The 16,979-nt window shown below is 50.2% G+C and overlaps 1 long non-coding RNA gene across 3 annotated transcripts in view; it reads right to left on the minus strand.

Moving 5' to 3' along the window:
- Nucleotides 1–3,794: 3,794 nt before the first annotated feature.
- The window catches only part of LOC135364429 (uncharacterized), a 77,178-nt gene continuing 63,993 nt past the window's right edge, over nt 3,795–16,979 (minus strand). For 2 of the 3 annotated variants that reach the window (XR_010411523.1, XR_010411526.1), the window contains exons 4-5: nt 10,005–10,705; nt 3,795–5,281 (exon numbers count right to left, since the gene is read on the minus strand). This is a non-coding gene — a long non-coding RNA (uncharacterized LOC135364429). Of the gene's footprint in view, nt 5,282–6,102; nt 6,689–10,004; nt 10,706–16,979 lie in introns of those variants that run through there. The other variant, XR_010411524.1, reaches the window with a different exon arrangement.

Raw genomic sequence — 16,979 nt, forward strand, 5'->3', positions numbered from 1 at the left:
ATGACCATCGCATCAGCTGTGTGCTGCCCTTTGCGGCCAAGGTCACATCCGCTGGCTGCTACGATCCTCCTTTCAGCAGATATGAGCTGGTGGTACACCGGACGCCACAGTGGGGAGACGTGCAGGCATTGCTGAGGGGACAGTCAGAGGCGGACGACAGGAGAGTGAGCTCAGAAGTGGGTATTATTACTTCCATTTACATGCAAGGACACTGCAGTGCATTCATTTACAAATAAAGCTCAGCGCTTCTCAGGGCCTGGGAAGAGAGGTTAACGGATTTGCACAGGGTCCTCCGCAAGGGCTGACTGAACTCTGCAACCCTGGGGGTCACCTACCTCTCCTCCTTCTCACAATGCCGCCCACTGGAGAATCCTAAGCGATCCACTGTATATGAATTAGAATTTTCTGTGTGTCTGTCTCCTTCCCTACCCAGCTTCTCCCCTCCCACCCCGCCCCAGGCTGGGCCCCCAGAAGGCAGGGACAGTCTTATTCCCCTTGAGAGTCCCAGTCAGGAGCTAAGAGTAGGTGCTTATAAATGAGTATTCCAGGGAAAGTTACTCGCAGGGGTCCTCTCTTTCCTGGATGTTATACCCTAAACCACTGCTTCCCCGGAGCAATGAGGATAACCCTGGCCACCGTTCCCCAGCTGCTCTGCTCCCTTACCTTCAGGCCACAGAGGAGTCAGGAAAGGAAGTGCAGGTACCTGGGTGGGACAGAAGACTAGGACAGGTTGGAGACACTCAGGATTAAGGAGGTAAAATACCAAATGCATACCTAGGCATGTAACCTTATGTTCGATTTAGCAGTTTTGGCAATTAGGATACAGGTGGGTCCCTAAAATTAAAGTTCAGTGGGAAAGGAGTTAGGGCAGGGACGGGTTCAGGATCGAGATCAAGGTCAAGATGCTCGGGCAGGGCTGAATATGCCTTAGCATTGTGGAGCCTCATTCCATGGCTGTCCCCTTCCCCAGTGCAGCCCCAACTCTGGCCCCCGGCTCCAGTCACATTGGCTCCCTTGCGCGCATGCTCCCACAGCAGGGCCTTTGTGCTGCTGGCTGTTGAATCTTCAGAATGCCCTTCTGCCAGGTGTCCACCCAGCTACTCCTGGCCTCCTTCAAGTCACCTTCACAGTGGGCCTGGCCCTTGCCCACGCTGCCAAATGCTGTAACTTCTCCCCAGGCTCACACTCCTCATTGCCCTTGCCCAGTGCTCCTTTTTTCCTTCCCAGAAATTTTACTTATTTATCTTGTTGTTTTGTTGACTACTGTATCCCCAACCTACGGAATAGCACCTGGCATAGTGGGTGCTCGATAAATGTGTGTTGTATTGAACTTGAACTGGATCTGGAAGGGACCTTGATAATCTAGTTGTTTCTATTTTGGAGTTTCCCATGGAACTCATTAAGATACCCCAATCAGGGATGCCTGGGTGGCTCAATCAGTTATGATCCCAGGGTCCTGGGATCGAGTCCTGCATCAGGCTCCTTGCTCAACGGGGAGCCTGCTTCTCCCCCTGCCTGCCGTTCCCCCTGCTTGTGCTCTCTCTGTCTCTCTAACAAATAAATAAATAAAATCTAAAAAACAAACAAACAAACAAAATGAAATACCCCAATCAGAGTCCTTTCCCTGGACCTTCTGAGTGAGCTTGAAATGCTTGCTAAGGCTTCTAATATAAAAGCCCCTTCTCTCCTGCGGTCCCCTCACTTAGCAAGGCAGGCCCCCAGAAGGGCATAGTTAGGGCCCAAGCCAGCATTCTGGCAATTCTCTCCCACTGGGGTCCTTTCTAACTCTTCAGGCAGATCTGGGCACCTCCTAATCCAGTGTGGGGGCCCTCAGGTCAGAATATTAATTATCAGAGTCCCTGGTGGTATTGATCTCTGTCTAGCTTTCTCCTAACCCAACTAAACTAGCACATAGTTGGAATTCAGTGAATTGGTTCTTATTACTTACTGTGGTAGTCTTTGTAAGCAGAGATGCCTGGGACCTAGGCATCAACCCATTTGATCTTCATCTCGCACTCCCCAATAGGACTGAGCAGGAGCAGGGCTGGAGGAATCAGGACCTGAAGGATGCCCCTGCCTCTTTCTTTCATTATGCCCTGATTTGGGGAGTAAACTCCTATGGTGTCTGGAGCACTGGGCTTGGGGCCCGTCATTAATTGCTTTGTGGCCTGAGCATATCCCATAACCATTCCAAGTCTGTTTGCTAATCTGTAAAATGGGCTAACTTCCAGGATCCACGTGAGGCTTCCATGTGACATGTACCTCTGGTAGTTCCTGGCAAACCACAGATCATCATACAAACCCAAGTTATCATGCATCAGCCTTCTTGCTCAACGCCTCCCATGGCCCCCCAACCTTCGAGAACAAAGTTGCACTCCTGAAAGCTGAGGTTCTTCTACCCAGCACCTCCCAACCCCCAAATCCATGTGCTGCCACTCCTCCCTACACACCCTTCACTCTGGCCAGAGTTAGTCACCACCCTGAATAGGCTATACCCTTTCATGCCTCCACACCTTTGCACAGACCATTCTTCCTGCTGGGAATGCCCCCCCCCCCCCCCTTTGCATCACCTGCTTCCTTGTCTCCCTATACCCGAGGTGGAGTTTGGCGGTCTGGGTTAGACTCCTGGCTCTGCCACCTGAGTGACCTCGGGCTAAGTTTCTTAACCTCTCTTAGCATTGGTTTGCTCATCTGCAAAATAGAGATAATAACAAGACCCACCTCTTCGGGGCACCGTAAGGATGAACTGAGATAATACGGGGCCTGACCCCTGCCTGGCACACGGCAAGTGCTCAGGAAATGAGAGCTAATATTGCTGCTCGGAGTGTGCTTTTCAATACCTCCTGTATCCCAGCTGCGCCCAGGATCTCTGCCCTCCCCACCAGCCCAGGAGGTCCTGGCCTATCCTCAAAGGCTACCCGAGGGAAGTCTTTGGGAAAGCAGAGGGAACTTTCCTGCCCTTACTGATGAATAAGGCAATTAGGATGAGAGCCATAATGGCAGTGTAAATAGAACTGGCCAAGGACAGCTGCATTCTTGGAGAAGAGATCTCCATCTCAGCAGGTGAGGGAAGCCCGGGGAGGGAGAGACCACAGCTGCAGTAGATTTGCACCCTCCCCCAAGTGACTGTCCTCCGTTTTTGAGGGGAAGTGCCAAGAGCCAAGGACAGCCCTGCTCGAGCTCTGGAACCTGCCCTGAACTTCTAACCTGTCTGAGCCTGCCTTTTTCCTGGTTACCTCCTTGCCCAATCCCTCACTCTAATGGGGGTTACTTCTACAACCACTGATAATTCTCACTAATTATGCAACTACAGGCCATACTGTGAAAATAGGGTGCTAGCTAAAAGCCTGGGCTTTGGTGGAGTCAGGCCAAGTATCTGGCATGATGCCTGGCATGTAGTAGGCATATGATGAATGATCATCATCATCATCTCAAATCTCCACAATAACCACTGGATGACAGCATGCTTTGGCACCAAAATGCCCTGGGTTCAAGTCCCTGCTCTACCACTTTCCAGGGGTATAAACTTTTTTTAAAAAGATTTTTTATTTATTTGACAGCAAGAGAGAAGAGTGAGAGAGCACAAGCAGGGGGAGCTGCAGAGGGAGAGGTAGAAGCAGACTCCCCACTGAGCAAGGAGCCCGATGTGAGGCTTGATCCCAGGACCCCCGGATCATGACCTGAGCCGAAGGCAGCCGCTTAACCGACTAAGACACCCAGGCACTCCTCTAACTGTGTAACCTTGACAAACCGCTCAACCACTCTGCTTCAGTGTCTTCCTCCTCTCTGAGATGGGGATAAGAATAGCTCCTACCTCACTGAGCTGATATGAAGATGAAATGTCATCATGTCTTTAAAGTACTTAGCACAATGCTTGGAAGATGGCAAGCACTCAATAAATGTTAGTTATTATTAACTGCTTCTCTATTTGGGGGATGAAGAGATAGAAGAAAAGAGAAATTAATTAAGTAACTTGACCGAGGTCACCAAACTTGTAAGTGGTAGAGCTAAGATTTCCACCCCAGGCTGTTCGGCTCCAAGGTCAGAGTTCTCTTGGCTTTCCCATGTTGCCCCTTATTTTTATTGCCTTCATTCAATAAACTTAAGCCAGAAAACAATTAAAAAGTATATGCTAGCTATAGTGACAATGAGTTGAAGCCCTCCAAATATATTTAAATCCATGCGATTATGATCTTTAAAAAATGGATCACTTTTGGAGATGTTAAGAAAAGTAACTCATTATTTTGAAAACCGTAAAGAAAGGGAAAAGAATCAAGCCCTGACCTGCTTTTCCTGTATAGTTTACAAAAGTTAACTCAGGTTAACGAAGTAGTTGAGAGAGGGAGGTTTCTCTCTCTTTTTTTTCCCCAAGATTTTTTTATTTATTTGACAGAAAGGGGGCCCGATGTGGGGCTCAATCACAGGACCAGGGGATCATGACCTGAGCCGAAGGCAGACACCTAACGACTGAGCCACCCAGACGCCCCTGTATTTTCTTTTTTAAGCTTCTAGGGTATTCTGGGATTGGGGAATCCTGAGCCACCCAGGTGCCCCAAGGGAGGTTTCTCTTAGTAAAGGTGTTTCGGCTAGCAGACGCAGGAGGAATTACAGACTATCACTGTTTTGCAACCCCTAAAGAAATCATGGATCTGAGCGTTGATTATCAACGGCTGCTTACAATGCGTATCTCTTGATAGAAAAACACACCACCACGTGTGGAGTAATTGTCCCAGATGTTGAACCTGAATCGCATCAAGTTTCTACGGAGAGAGATACAAAGCGAACTCCAGACTGTGGGAAACTCTCCCAGACAAATGACCTGGTTTCTTCAACGAATAAATTTAGTGCAAGGGGGGGAAAAAGAGAAAAAGGAGTACCTGTCATTTAAAAAAGACTGGAGTAACATCAATCATGTGCATTATATAGACTGTATTTGGAACCCCAATTTAAGCAGATTCTTTCTGAAATGAGACAACAGGAGAATTTGAACGATCAGATATTTGATGACATTGACACACTGTCGTTAAATTTTTTAGGTGTAAGAATGACAGTAGAACTACTTTTAAGTCCTTATCTCTTAGAGATACATTCTGAAATATTTATAGATGAAATGATGTGATAGCTGAGATTTGCTTCAGAAGAACCCCGGGGTAGGGCAGGGCTGTAGATGAGACTCCGTGGGCCAGGCGTTGATAATCATGGAAGTGGGGTAATGAGTACGTAGGAGTTTACTATATTATTCTTTCCATTTTTATATGGTTGCAATCTTCCATAATAAAAGCTAAAAGAAAAAAACCCAAATGATAAAAAATATATTTTTTCGTCTTTATAACTGAGTCTTAGTTATTACTCCTCTCGGGGCTTCACGTCCCCAGCCGTGGAGCGAGGGTTTGTAAACACGGTGTCGGCCATGTGCCAGGCACAGTGCTAGGCCCTCGATTGGTTCTCAGTCATTGAATCTCGGAACCATCGTAAGGGCAGGAAACCTGTATTGTGCCCATTTTAGAGGTAAGGACGCTAAGGTCTAAAGAGGTTAGTTAACTAGTTCAGGTCACACACAGCAAGTGGAGAACCTGAGATCTGAGCCCAGGCATTCCAGCTCCAGAGCCCTGGTGCTTACGTTCTGCTGGAGGCCTCAGCATGCAGTCCTAACCATCCGACCCTTGGAGCTCCTCCGGGGTGCTTCCCAAATTCACAGGCACTCCCTGACCCTCCTGCATCCGTACGTTGCCTTCTGCCAGGCAGGAGGGGCGGGCACTGTGGGAACCTGCCAGGAGAACCCCACCTCGAGAGTGGAGGTGTGTGAGAAGAGTGCTCCTGAGAGTCTCTGACCCTTGAATTGGGCAAGGGCGGAGCCAGGCAGGAATAGTGGAACATTTCCTCCTTCCCCAGGCTGCCACAGCAGCCTTCCCCATCCCGGCCTGGGTGTGCGAAGGCCCGATGAGCCCTCGCCCAGGTGTACGTGCCTGTGGGGAGGACCAGGCCCGAGCTAGCAGGCCGACGGCGGCAATGGGCAGAATCTGCCCCTCCGAGAGGGGGAAGGAGGCAGGAGAGGATGACATTCCGGTGTCCTCACTGCCCGTTCCCAGTCGTCTCCCCACCACTGAGAGGTATAGAAGAGTTTGGTCTCCCGGCTCTCTGGAGATGACAGTCTAAAGCCCTGGAGGATTAAAATCTCCAAATATTCTGAGTGCTGTGGCCACGCAGGCAGGCCGGCCCCATCTCAGCACAGTTCTCATCTCTCCCCGTCCTCTCCCTCCCCTCCTTCATTAATTCAGTGCATGCTTTCCAGTGCTTAGTCTACGGCAGGCACGGTGCTTGGCACTGAGGATATAAGGGTGAATCAAACAAGATTTTCTTTCTCTAGGGAAGCTCAAAGTCGGCTAGGGAGGCCGACCCAGGAACGGAGAAATAGGAGGGTGACAGACAGAATACCTGCTCCACACTCCCTTCTCCCCAGGAGCCCCGGGGAGCCCCATGGGGCTTGGCAAGCCGTCTGCCCGCGGCCTCTCTGGGTGGGTCACAATCCCTCTGCGAGGCTCCCTCCCGCCACACCACATACCTCCCCGTGGGCTTTCCCTTAGAAGAGGAAGGAAGATAGAACAGCTCGGTCTAGATCAGCATAGTTCAACAGAAAAATAGGAGACACAAGTGCGAGTCATGTCTGTGATTTAAATTGTTCTCATACCTGCATGAAAAAAAGCAAAAAGAACAAGTGGAATTAATTTTAATATATTTTATTGAACCCAATATACCCAAAATATGATCACTTCAACATGTAGTCAATATAAAAAAATTACGAAGGAGACAGTTTTCGTTGTTAGCTTTTCATACTCTCTTGGAAATCCAGTGTGTATTTTACACTTAGGGTACATCTCTGTTTTGACTGTTCACATACTAAGTGCTCGGCAGCCCCAGGTGGCTAGTGGTTTACGATACTGGACGGCATGGATCTAGAAGATCGGTTTTGGGATTTGGTCTGCCCGACTTAATTTTGGAGCTGGAAACTCAACTCCATTACCCAAGAAACAAGCTCTGTCTCCTTGCCGGGAAGAAGTGTAGCTATAGCCTCGCATTCCTGCCCAGAACACAGCCCCAGCAGGCTTTTCCCATTTCCTGCCAGGCAGGAAAATGGGCTGAGGCTGGGCCAAGGGTGTGGCCCATTAACCAATCTGAGGCCCCTCATGCCTTTCCACTCCTTCCTCCAACCGTGTCTACGAACATGTTGCCTTGGAAGTGCTGAAGCTACAAAATCAAGGGAGAGGGCGCCTGGGTGGCTCAGTTGGTTAAGCGACTGCCTTCGGCTCAGGTCATGATCCTAGAGTCCCGGGATCGAGTCCCGCATTGGGCTCCCTGCTCGGCGGGGAGTCTGCTTCTCCCTCTGATCCTCCCCCTCTCATGTTCTCTGTCTCCCATTCTCTCTCTCAGATAAATAAATAAAATCTTAAAAAAAAAAAAAAATCAAGGGAGAAAAGAAAGCAGTGTAACATGGAAAAAAGACCAGAAGAAAGTATACCTACATATTTTCTTAAGATTTTATTTATTTATGGGTGCCTGGGTGGCTCAGTCGTTAAGCATCTGCCTTCGGCTCAGGTTGTGATCCCAGGGTCCTGGGATAGAGCCCTGCATCACCACAGGGCCTGCCTCAGTGTCTGCCTCTCAGCAGGGCCTCTCTAGCTGTTGTGAAATGGATGATTGATGCAAGCTAGAGCCCGAAGGGCTCCGACTGGACTGGACGCCTTAGGGCTCAACAGAGTCCTGCTGTTCCTTTTTCGTGGTGACCACCCAAGCTACTCTGCTCCCTGACTTCCATCACCCAATATATCACAAAATCCACAGGTGCCAGGGACACACCTTGAGAGTTCACATTGTCCCTGGTGTGAACCTTGGGTCATACACCTCCCTTCCTCTCCTCTCCCTGTTCCTGGGTATGTTACGTGCTTTAGCCACTTGGGTCCAACCTGGGTAAGTTGTGAGCATGTCAGAATTCAAAGTCCCCCAATGCCAAAAATGCTGGATAGCCTAGAAGAAATGGATAAATTCCTAGAAACGCACAACCTTCCAAGACTGAATCATGAATAAATAGAAAATCTGAATAGACTATAACTCATAAGGAGATTGAATCAGTAATCAAAAACCTCCCAAAAGGGGCGCCTGGGTGGCTTGGTCAGTTAAGTGTCCAACTCTTGATTTAGGCGCAGGTCATGATCTCAGGGTCATGAGATGGAGCCCCAAGTTGGGTTCTGTGCTGGGTGTGGAGCCTACTTAAGATTCTCTCTCTCCTGGGGCGCCTGGGTGGCTCAGTCGGTTGAGCGGCTGCCTTCGGCTCGGATCGTGATCCCGGAGTCCTGGGATCGAGCCCCACATCGGGCTCCCTGCTCAGTGGAGAGCCTGCTTCTCCCTCTCCCTCTGCCTGCCTCTCTGCCTACTTGTGCTTTCTGTCTCTCTGTGTCAAATAAATAAATAAAATCTTAAAAAAAAAAAAAAGATTCTCTCTCTCCCTCTGCCCCCCCGCACCCTCCCCACTTTCTCTCTTAAAACAAACAAACAAACAAAACAAAACAACAACAAAAACTCCCAGCAAAGAAAAGCCCAGGACTATATGGCTTCACTGGTGAATTCTACCAAACTTTTAAAGAAGAATTAACTCTACTCCTTGTCAAACTCTTCCCAAAAAGTGAAGAGAAAGGAACACTTCCAAATTCATTTTATCATGCCAGCATTACTCTGATATCAAAGCCAGACAAAGATATTACGAGAGAAGAAAACCACAGGCCAATATCCCTGATGAACATAGAAGCTAAAGTCCTTAACAAAATACTAGCAAACCTAATTCAACACGTTAAAAGTGGGATTTATCCTGGGGATGCAAAGATGATTCAACATACAAAAATCAATTAATGTGATACACCACATTAACAGAATGAAAGATTTTAAAAAATCACATGATCATCATCTCAATAGATGCATTTGACAAAATTCAGCATCTTTTCATGATAAAAACTCTCAACAAACTAGGCATAGAGGGAAATTATCTCAACATAATAAAGGCAAGATATGAAAATCTCATTCCTAATATCATATTCAATGTTGAAACACTGAAAGCTTTTCCGCTAAGATCAGGAACAAGGCAAGGATGCCCAGTCTCACTGCTTCTATTCAACATGGTACTGGAAGTCTTAGCCAGAACAATTAGCAAGGAAAAGGAATAAAAGTCATCCAAACTGGAAAGAGAGATGTAAAATTGTCAGCTTGCAGATGACATGATCTCATATGAAGAAAACCCCCAAAGAGCAGAAAACCCCATCAGAACTAATAAAGGAATTCAATAAAGTTATGGGATACAAAATCAACATGCAAACCAGTTGCTTTTCTATACACTAACAACAAAGTATCTGAAAAGGAAATTAAGAAGACAATCTCATTTACAATAACATCAAAGGGAATAAAATGTCTTGAAATAGAGTTAATTAAGGAAGCAAAAGGGTCTCAAAGAGATATTAAACTCTTGCGTCCATTGAGCATTTTTCACAATAGCCAAGATGCAGAGACAAAGTCAATGTCCATAGATGGAAGAATGGATAAAGATGTGGTATACATCGTGGATTAGTACTCAGCCTTCAAAAGGGAGGAAATCCTGCCATTTGCAACAACATGGGTGAAACTTGAGGACATTATATCAAGTGAAATAAGCCAGCCAGGAAAGGAGAAATGCTGCCTGATTCCAGTTTCATGAGGTATCGAAAGTAGTCAAATTCATAGAAACAGAGAGTCAAATGGTGGTTGCTGGGGGTTGGGGGGAGGAGGAAATGGAGAGTTGTTATTTAATGAGTATAAAGTTTCAGTGCAAGATGAGTAAGTTCTGGAGATCTGCTGTACAGCATCATGCCTAGAGTGAACAATATCGTATTGGGTACTTAAAAATGTAAGTGGATACATTTCATGTTATATGTTCTTATCACAATGAAACATTAAAAAAAAAAAAAGAATTCAAAGGCACTGACCTGGGGCCAACTTGCCCTCAGTTCTAGCTTCAGCCCCTGCCGTAGGGACTCAGTCTGTCTCGCTTGTTTTCTTTCCTGGGCTCCCTGCAGTCATCCCGGGACCCCTAGTGGGACAGAGCCCTTGCCTGGCCCAGGTTACGGGCTGGGGGTGTGGGGAGCCCACGCACGGCCCTCAGGCCTCTTTGGTAAGAGGAAACCCTCTGCTGGTTCACGTCCTGGCCTCTTTCCTGAAGAAGTCTGCAGATCTGTCTCATGCCAGTGGCTTTCAACTGTTCTGGGAAAAGGTCTTTTTTTTTTAACACGAGGCTGATCACTCGTAACAGGCCTGAGACATGTCGCAGACCTCACTGTCACAAGTGCTGCGGAGAACGGGCTTCACGGCCTCAACCCCACAGACACCACTGAAATATTTACAAGGCTCCTGGCTTGTGAAATGGAGCTTTCCGCTGAGGAGTCGGGAAGGGACACGGTGTGTGTGAAGTATCTACAACACGTCACCCTGCTGGGGAGGGGTTCGCTTTCATCCTGGAGGCCTCGCGGCTCCGTGAAGCCACTGCCATTAACCCCATTCAGCCGGCTTCGGGGTCTGCCTTCTGACCCGCAGCTGTGGGAGACCTTGGGCAAGTCACGTGCCGTCCTGAGTCTCCGTTTCCTCGGCTGTCGGAGGGAGACGCTAAGGGGACCTCCCTCTGTTGTCAGGCCTGAAGGAAACAGTGCATAAATGTTAGCTATTCCTGTCATTGCTGCGCTCCCCACTGCTCCCAGAGCTCTTTTCCCCACTACTCCTTCCTCCGCCTGGAACCAAAATTCTGTGTTACTCCTCTGGGGCTGGTTTGCTTCTGTCAGGGACCTCCTGGAAGCTGATGCTTGCTCAAGGGAATGAATTTCTAATGGTGAAATCCTGAGCCTGGTGCAGTCTTGGCTAAGGTAGAAGGCTAGGAAGGGGGGTCCCTCAAACCCCACCTCTTGGACGGTTGCCTCCTGTGCTTGTGAATACAGCTGCCTTGCCTGGATCAACCTCCATCCTCACCCTGGGCTAAGCCACCTTGGGATTAAGCACAAAATTGGTGCCTCCTGTTTTCCTTCCTCCAAGCCTTGATTTGTGTGCCATTCTGGTCCCCTGAAGGGCCTCCTTTCCTCTCTCACCACCACTGCCTCTTTCTGTGGAATCCTATTCTTTTCTTCCAGATGCAGTTCAAAAAGCCACCTCCCCCAAATCCCTTCTGATCCCCTGACCAAATAAACCACTCCTTTCTCTGAACCTCCCCAAAGCACACCAATCATGTACGACTTAGTCTGAAAGGCACCGGGGAATAAACAGCCCTCTGTGCTACACCCAACACTCTAGACTTCTAGGGGTCTTTGTCGTTTGCAATACAGGCTGGTGCTGGTTATAAGCTTCTGAGCAATGATGAGGTAGCGTCGATTCAACACACATTAGGGGCATTAGACCGCAAGGTCCCTGAGGAGGTGGATGGCTGCTCCACATCTTGGTCTCTAGCACCCAGCACAGAGCTGGCACAGAGTAAGTTCTCGAAAAGGGGCTCTGCGTGGGTGTTCACAACAACAGCTCTCATCTGCCGGGCCTATCGTGTCAGGCGCTGCGCTGAGCTCGTTCCTAAGTGAGCTCATCGAGCCCCCCCCCGGTCACCCTTTGAGACAGGTGCTAACACCCCCACAAAAAAGCAAGCCCAGCAGGGCAGGGACTTGTGTCCTTTGTGTTAGTTGCTGTATATACATGATCGCCTGAGATGTAGCAGGCCCTCAATGAGTATGGGCTGAATGAGTGAATTCATTAGTGAATATCCATTTTACAGACGAAGAAACTAAGCTTGGAGGGGTTTAATGACTTGCCTAAGTGGTAAGGTCAAAATCTGCACCCAGATAGACCTAATTCCAAAACCTGTTTTATCATGGAGCTCTACCAGGTGGAAGAGGAGTGGGGGCTGGAAGGATGGAGATACACAGTCCTACATTTAAGGAGCTTTCCATTCGGTGGAGAAGCAGAAAGGCACATATAGAAATCATATGGCACAACACCTGATCATAATAGAACGCATGACCGTCCCAGGAATCAGCGAAAGCCCAGGGGTTGGGAGGTGGGGAAGAGAGGGACAGGAATGTGGTTTCACACCTGTAAGCAATCCCTGCATCAGGGTGTTGATGCTTGCCAAAGGTCTCCTGCCTCTGTGCTTTGGCAACCGTATCTGGGGAGGCAGTGTGTCATGGGGAAGGGGGGTCGGGAGGCAGGAACGGAAACCCCAGCACAGGGGAGTTGTACGACCAGGCTACGGCTGGCCAGGATAGGAGGTCCGCTTCTTCGCTGCTGGGCTGCTGGAGAAGGAGGGAGGAAGGGCCTGTTCGGATAGCAGTGAGAGGGGCAGGGGGCCAGGGACTTGCAGGGCAATGACAGGCTTTGAAATTTGTCGGGGGTGGGTGCGGGGGCAGCCACAGCTGAGGCTCAGGTAAAGCCAGGAGGGTGCCCTGGAGCCTGAGCTCACCCGGACGTCCAGCTCTTACAGCCCAGCCTGAGAAACCTGCCTGCTGTGAGCGACCTGGGCTCTAGCCCCTGCCTCTGCCCTTCCTCCTCAGCAGCCTCATACGCCCGCCCGCCTCTGCCACCTCTGGTTCTCTCTCTCCATCCCTGGGGGGCAGGGGCTATTGCCGGTTTGGAGGGGCTGGTTATGGGTGAGGATGTGGGAAGAGGTGCCTGGGTAATTCTGCTTTTGCCCACCTAGGGAGCCCGAGAACCTCCAAAGCCCCCCTACACCCCGCATAAGTGTTGTCACTGAAATACTTGGCCTGAGGGTCCCAGAGCTGGGGTCACAGACACTTCTCATCTTGGCTTGGCCCCCAACACGTCCTGTAACTTTGAGTTAGTCACACACCCTCTTTGGCCCTTTGCTGCTATGGCTGTAAAACGAGAAGCCTCGCCTCTGTCCACACCTTCACCCCTTCCCCTCCCTGCGCTTGCAGCAAACGGAGCTGACTGGTGAGCAGAGTAGAGCGAGGGGAGGGGAGGGGCAGCCTTGCATTGGCCTGAGAGGAAGGGAGAGGAAGCGCAGGGGCCCACCCCTTCCCCTACCCTGAGAGACAGCCTGACAGCACTGCCTGCTGGTCTCCCTCTCACCTTGGCCTGGCCTTTGGAGACAGTGAGGGGGTTTTGGGGAGAGGGAAGAACTTCCTTCCGACTCCCCACCATCACCTCCAGGTGCTGCTCTGGGCCTGCTCTCCCCCTCTTCTCTCCTTGCCCTCACCGTGCAGGATATCGTCACGTACTCTGATTCAGCCACTATTCAGCTAATGACCAAGGAGTCCCAAACCTCCAAATCCAGCCCAGTCCCGGCTGCCGCACTGCTCAACTTGATGAGGCCCCAGAGTTGGGCTCCAGGGCGGGAAGGGACGTGGCATCCCCCTAGAATACAATGCAGGGTGCCCCCTGAGCTCTGTAAGGCTCTGCCTGGACCTCTCTTCTGGGCACCAGGAGCCTCTAGCTAACGGCCTACGGGACATGTCTACCTACATGTCCCATGGGCACCACAAACTCAACCACCCCACCCAAACACATCAGCTCCTTCCTTCCTTTTACTAATGGCACCATTCTCCCAGGGCCTCAGCCTCCAAGCCCCATCTCTTCTGAACCCCCTTCTCCCTTTATCCCACATCCAGCCTCATCAATCCTGCCCCCAGCCGTCTGCCTCTCTCCAGCTTTTTTGCCACTGGATCATTTGTCTGATTTTTGAATGATCATATATGCATGGAGTACTTGTTAAGTGCCTGGCTCTGCTCTAAGTGCTTTACCCATCCTAACTCGCAGGTTTCATTCTACAGATTTGAGCTGGGGCAGCCTGCTCTGAAGTCTGGGCTCCGGGCTGTCATGAGAGCTCACAGAGTCTGCAAGCTCCTTACTGCACCTCAGTCTTGCCCTCCTTCAGGCCCTCCCCACGTTGCTCCCAGACTGATCCTTTTTCCCTTCTTGTTGAAGAAAAAACGCTTTAATAACAAAAATTGCTGCGGCAGTTTGGTCCTTCTAAAGTGTGATTTCGGACCTGCTGTTCCCCTGCTCAGAAACCCTTGAAAGTTCCCCCCCACCCCCACTTCTCATGCTAACAGGATAAAACCCATTCCCTGGGCTAGGGATTCAGGGATGTGACCCCAATAAGCTCCCCGCTCCCCTGGGGAACCCCTCCCTGTCCTTGGCTCCCCTCAGGTACCCCTCTCTGGTGGGCCTGCTCACGCCTGCTCCCGCCCCAGCACTGCACAGGGGTGAGCTCTGAATAGACCTTTCCTCCTCGAAGAAAGGCTGCATGTCAGAGTCCTCCTTGAGCCACCAAAGCTTCTACCACAATGTGTCACACGGAGGTAGGCACGACACACGTGGGACTGAGCTGCCTTATGAGGGTGGAAATTAATTATTTCATTAAACAACATTTGTGGGGCGCCTGGGTGGCTCGGTTGGTTAAGCGTCTGCCTTGGGCTCAGGTCATGATCTCAGGGTCCCGGGATCGAGCCCCACATCAGGCTCCCCCTGTTCTGTGGGGAGCCTGCTTCTCCCTCTCCCTCTCCCTGCTGCTCCTGCTTGTGCTCCCTCTCTCTGTCAAATAAATTAAAAAAATAAAATCTTTAAACAACATTTGTGGAACCCTTAAGGCTCATGCTAACAGCTGACACTGAGAGCTTATCAGGTGCTGGGTACCATGTGAAGCGCTCTCTCTATATTATGACTTAATCCCCTCTATAATCTTGGGAAGTCAGTACGATCGCTATTTCCCATTTCACAGATGAGGAAACTGAGGCTCTGAGAGCGGCACTGACTTGTTCGAGTCATACAGCTTTCAAGTAGAGAAGCTGGGATGGGAACCCAGGCCGCCTGACTTTGGAGTCCGTGCCCTTAACACCACACCTTACTGCCTCCCGAGGCCAGAGGCGTGTGAAACAAACATCCTCAACTCCAGGTATTGGCCAAAGACCATGAAATGGGGACACATAAATGACACAAGATAGAGTCCCACATCTGAGAAACATCACAGCACTGACAATGTCAAAATGTCTGACGAATATAGGGACTTTGTATATTGTACTTTGCTCATCCAAACATTCATAGACAGCTGGTACATCCATGCCAGGTAGTATATTAACCCCTGGGCACAGACCCATCAAAGTGCCTCCTTTCATACAGCTGACGTTCTAGTAGAACGAGAGCGAGAGAGACAAAGAGAAAGCAAAAATCTAAACAAAAGGTATGTGTCAGAGGTGCCAAGGAAGGAAAAATAAAGCTGGGTCAAAGAAGAGACTGTCCAATGAGCTGGGTGGGGGGACATTGGCAGCATTACTACTTACATAGGATCAGGAAGGCCTCCCCAATAAGGTAATGACTGAGCAGAGCCATGAAGTAAGTGACGGAGTGAGCCATGCAGCAATCTGTAGATGTTCCAGGCAGAGGACATAGCAAGTGCAAAGGCCCTGAGCTAAAAGCATGCTTAGCCCGTCAAAGAACAGCCAAGAGGCCTGTGTGGCAGGAATGGAGTAAACGGGGAGAGAAGGAGCAAGCGAGAGTCACAAATAAATTCAGGCCCACATAAATTTAGGCTCTGTGTAACACCATATGTCTGGGTAAGAGTCACGGTGAGGATTTATTGAGCACATTCCGCATGCCTAGCAGAGTAGTACTCAGTCCTGCTGACATAAAAACCGCTAGACAGGATCTCTTAGACTCTACCAGAGAGACAGACAAAGAAACTCCACAGTGCCATGTGACAGGTACTATGAAACTACAGAAGAAACATCTAAGCTGGACCAGGGAACAAGGGGGCTTCCTGGAGGAGGAGGCACTTGAGCTGTCAGACAGGAGAAGGAAACCACTCCAGAAAACAGATTCAGAGAGGGAAGCGGTGGACCAGGCAGCTCTTGGGCCGCAGTGGTGTGGGGGTGGGGGTGGGGACCTATGACAACAGTTTGCAGGAGGAAGGGGTTGGGAGAAGTGCCGGGGAGGCCAGTGAGGGGACAGAGAGGAGGATGGGGGTGGGGGCTCGGGGTTTTGAGGGCTGAGAGACCCTCTAGACAGGGAGGCCCAGGCGCATAAGTAAGCATGTGGGCAGTTGGTAGCTATGGGGGGTGGGGCACAAAGAGTGAGCTGAGTTGGAATCAAGATTCAGTAATCTACTTGCCCACCCAAGGCCCTGCTTTCTCACCATCTTTAAGTGGGTCTAGCTGGGAGGTGACAGAGAAGCAGAAGGTCAGCGGCCACCCCTGCATCTGGTCTTGGTTTCCCATCCAATCCTATGAGGTTCAGATCCTTTTAGGCAGATCTCTGAGTCCTCACCCTGGGGCAGCCCAAGACACTCCAGTAGGAGATTGCTCAGTTCATAATAACTCACATACTGACAGCACCCTGTGGTCTTCAGTGTGCTTCCCCTGCCATACCCTGCGTGTCTTACAGTCCATCTGGGATGGACAGAGCTCCTCCTTTCAGTAGGAGATGCTGCAGCTCAGAGACATTAAGGCCTTGTCAAAGTCACAAGGCCAGTGACTGGTGATTAAATTGGGAATCCAGCCCAGCTCTTGAGATTGCAAACTCCACAGCGGCACTGCGTCAGCTTTAGAAAACAGGGCCTCGTGACGGCCGATTCCCGAGGACAAGCCTGGGAAAGGGGATGGGACGGGCTCCAGAATGGGGGGAAGATGGAGGTGGGGTGATCGAGGCTGAGAGTGGAGGCAGAAAGGGAGCAGTTTGGGGGTGGGGATGGAGGTTGGAGAGGCTTTGAGACAGAACTAGAGGTCTTTCTGGAAAGGTCTGGTCAAATGGTCCAGCAGGGTTGAAAAAACCAGCAGCAGCATCCTCCCACACCAGGCCTCAGTGACAAGGTGGGGCGGGGCCCATTGCTCCCATTACACGGGCTGGAACATGGAAGCAAGAGAGGTGCCCACATGGCTTGCCCAAAGGCCCATAGGAACTTAGGGCCCAGGGGCCCTGTT

The sequence above is a fragment of the Mirounga angustirostris genome, unplaced genomic scaffold (genome assembly GCF_029215605.1).
Source record: "Mirounga angustirostris isolate CCGP_5_RB_7025 unplaced genomic scaffold, mMirAng1.0.hap1 SCAF_5, whole genome shotgun sequence".
Classification (NCBI taxonomy): Eukaryota; Metazoa; Chordata; class Mammalia; order Carnivora; family Phocidae; genus Mirounga; species Mirounga angustirostris.